Below are 4,358 nucleotides of genomic sequence, written 5' to 3' on the forward strand. Positions count from 1 at the left end.
CATCCCAGGATACGGTTGGCCCTCCTGGCTGCCAGGGCACACTGCTGGCTCATATTCAACTTTCTATCAACCACAACCCCCAGATCCCTCTCTGCGGGGCTGCTGTCCAGCGTCTCGTCGCCCAGTCTGTACGTATAGCCAGGGTTGCCCCATCCCAGGTGCAGGACCCGGCACTTGCTTTTGTTAAACTTCATGTGGTTGGTGATCGCCCAGCTCTCCAATCTGTCCAGATCTCTCTGCAAGGCCTTTCCACCCTCATCCGAGTCCACAACTCCTCCAAGTTTGGTGTCATCAGCAAATTTGCTCAAAACACCTTCTAGTCCTACATCCAAATCATTTATAAAAACATTGAAGAAGACTGGCCCTAAAATGGAGCCTTGAGGGACCCCACTAGTGACCATCCGCCAGCCAGACGTGGCCCCATTTACCACAACCCTTTGAGCCCTGCCCATCAGCCAAGTGCTCACCCATCGTATGATGTTTTTGTTTAGCTGTATGCTGGACATTTTGTCCAGTAGGATCCTATGGGAAACCGTGTCACAAGCTTTGCTGAAGTCCAAAAGGATCACATCAGCTGGTTTCCCTTTATCGACTAGATGGGTGATCTTATCATAAAAAGAAATCAAATTTGTTAGGCAGGACCTACCCCTCACGAACCCATGTTGGCTGGGACCAATGACTGCATTGTCCCCCAGGTGCGCTTCAATAACTTCAAGGATCATCCTCTCCATGCTTTTACCAGGCACTGACGTGAGACATACAGGCCTGTAAAAGATGTTATGTGATAATGAGACATTCAAAAAGATAAATTTGAAACATACTTCCACAGTATCTGCAGTTTAACTAAATTAATTTCAAACGTGATTGCAATATGTGGATGATCCATATGTGGACTACAGTGTCCAGATGTAATAAGTCAGTGCACAGAAGAACAAAAGGATCACAACATGAAGTTTCATCTATTATTCATGCACTCCTATTTGAAAGATTTACAATATTAATTGGGGGTTCTCTTTCTCAAGGGTGACTTCTATAGTAATGCTCCCTTCAAAACTCATGTAAAAGCTCCAGAAATGTAATGTAATTATGGGGCATTGTTTGGTAAACTTCTGATGAATTGGAAATATTTTTACATGGGTCAATAATTTTCATGAGCATTGTTTTTCGAATATATTTCTCTGCTGTCTCTAGTGAGTTCTCATATATAAGACAGTACAAAGATAAAGTGGATCACGAAAAATAATTTTATCATAGCTTCTACGAAAAAAATTCTTGATGTTTGTTTTGTGGCTATATAGAAAACAACAAGGTTGCTGCTACAGAAGCAGCAAACTTATTAAATATGTACCCTCTCACGCTGTTCGGTTAAGCAATGCAATACTTACTAGTAAAAAATAAAAAATCATTTTGAAAGAAGATAAGTATCTGACTGAAAAGAAAGTATTTTTCTCTATGGCCACTGTTGCTTAATCTGTGAAAATAGTAAAATGTTTTTATTATTTTTGTTCCTTACTATTGCAGGGAAAATCTACTCAGTTCACATAGTTTAAGTCAATTCAGGATTTAAGCAGTTTGTTTATTAATGGCACATAATTATCTCTGAGTCAGTGAACTACACATTCAGGGTCAATTTCACTAACAGACCAGACTAACCACAACTGAAATGTTGCTATGGAGTGCTATAGATCACCTACAGATTTCTGAATGCCCTTGCATACTCCTAAGAAGTTCTGATCAACACATGCATGCACACACACACACACATATATATATATACACTCTCAACATATATACACACTCACACGCATATATACACTCTCAACATATATACACGCTCACAACAGGCCATGTGAATTATAAGCAGACCCCTCCCTCTCTGGGCACTGCATTGTCCCCTGCTTGCACACACCTGTGTTGAAGTGGGTGCTCTGGCTTTATGTGTACCTGTGCTGCTCCCTATAAGCAGCTAATGGACATGCTAATGACAAAGCCCTTCTTGAGGCCACATACCCTCCTCATGGCATGGGTCCCCACGTGCAGCTCCTCATACTGTCATTTTAGGGGCTGGTGCAGCCTTCTCACAGCATCCCATGGGGAGGCTGCTCTGTCTGGCCAGGGCAGAGACCATGATGCCCTGAGGAAACTCTGGCACACCAAAGCAGGTTCTCTCTGCAGCTCTGTTCTCGCTGCAAGCTCTCCCCCTTGGTTACAATTTTCATGCATTTTTAAAAATTCTTTTCAGGCTTGTCCCTTCTTTGTTTCAAAAGTCTCTTTGTAAATCTCTGCTGTAATTGTTGCTGTTTAATTTCATTGATGGTCAGTGATCGTCGTTCTCATCAGTTTTGTGCTTACAGGCTCCAGACAGCTTTATGTGTTTGATTCACGTGCACACTGCTTAAAGTCACAAAAGTGTTGCTCTGTTTCTTTTTTTGACTGTTTACCAGTGGTGGGCCCCACAATTACTACTGAGTAAAAAGTGGGAAATCCTTCCAAACTAAATCTACCCACCAAAACAAAGAAACAAGAAACACCCTGTAGTCATGCAAAGTTAATTCCAAGTGTAGTTCTGTAACTTTACTAAAAATTAAAAAACTCAATATTTGTCAACATGAATTGCAGGATGGGAACAGATGTCATGCCAAACTGTTATGCCAGCCCTGCATTTGCTCCTTATGTTCGTATTACTTATTAAAGGAGTTTAAAAATTGAATAGAAAATGATTCACAAGTAGTTCTGAGCTACACAATTATATGTTAAAGCACTTGTAACTCTGAAAAAGAACAAATATCACCTTTAAGAGATAAATGAAGCACTGAACAGGTACAGTGAATACTTTACCAATATTTTTCTGTACATAGTGCTGAATTCTGAATACCTAAAAATAAGTCTTTGATCCAATGGGTCTACTAGGAAAAACATCAAAGTTTACTTGAAAATTTTAAACCTTATATACTTGTATTATTATTATTATTAAATATTTGATTTTGCTTATTTATTGATTACTCTTTGCTGGAAAAATACTAGAAAACTGAAGGAATCAAACAACTTTTTGGTTAACCCCAGCAGGGAGCTATCCACACACAGCTGCTCTCCCGCCCTGTTGAAGTGGGATAGGAGAGAGAAACAGAAAGGTTGAAATATGAGAATTCATGGGTTGAAATAAAGACAGCATACTACGTAAAGCAAATGATGTGAATGCAGGCAAAGCAAAACAAGGAATTAACTTGCCACTTCCCATTGGCAGGCAGGTGTTCAGGCACTCCCAGCAAAGCAGGGCTCATCACACATAAAAGTTTCTTAGGAAGACAAGTGCCATCACTCTGAATATTCCCCATCCTTCCTCCCTCTTTCCCCCACCTGTTATTAGTGAGCATGATACCATATGATATGGGATATCTCTTTGGTCAGTTTGGGTCAGCTGTCCTGGCTGTGTCCTCTCCCAGCTCCTGGTGCACCCCCAGCCTCCTTGCTGGCAGGGCAGCACCAGAAGCAGAAAGGTCCTTGGCTCTGTGCAAGCACTGCAACAATGTCCCGGTTTCAGCTAGGATAGAGTTAATTTTCCTCCTAGTAGCTGGTAAGGTGCTATGTTTTGGATTTAGGATGAGAATAATGTTGATAACACACTGATGTTTTAATTGTTGCAGAGCAGTGCTTACACTAAGCCAAGGACTTTTCGGCTTCTCGCTCTGTCCTGCCAGCGAGCAGGCTGGGGGTGCAGCAGGAGCTGGGAGGGGACAGACCCAGGACAGCTGACCTGAACTGGCCAAAGTGGTATTCCATACCATCTGACGTCATGCTAAACAACATAATAATATATTGTGGTTACACCAAACAAACAACTAAAGCATTGGTATGTTATCACCACTAGTTTCATCAAAAATGCAAACCACAGCATCATATGTGCCTCTGCAGACAAAATTAAATCTATCCCAGTCAAAATCATGACTAACTAAAAATATTTATGTAGTTCTAACTTATGTTTGTTTACTGTTTTTCTGTGAGAAGCAGTTTAGTTCAGTCTTTATAGAAAATTGATGTCTATCCTTTTCTCCCAAGTGGTTTTACTTAGTGACTTAAAGACACTAAGTATACAGTATATAATCATCATAATAATTTAATGAATGCTGTGTTTATAGACATTTATTTTCAAGTGGGAATTTTAGTTGATTGTAGAGCATAATTTTTAGAATGTAGCTTTGCAGATACAAATGTGTGACTTGGCATGTCATTTCAGATCAGTTTATGGATTGAGACTGCCTTTAGAAAGCAATGATGACTAAAAGTATAACTTCTGGCAGCAACCCATAGGAACATACCTGTCCTGTTCTTTGAACTTATGTGACAGAGGATGAGGCAAA

This window comes from Anser anser (assembly GCF_964211835.1).
Source record: "Anser anser genome assembly, chromosome: 4".
Lineage (NCBI taxonomy): Eukaryota > Metazoa > Chordata > Aves > Anseriformes > Anatidae > Anser > Anser anser.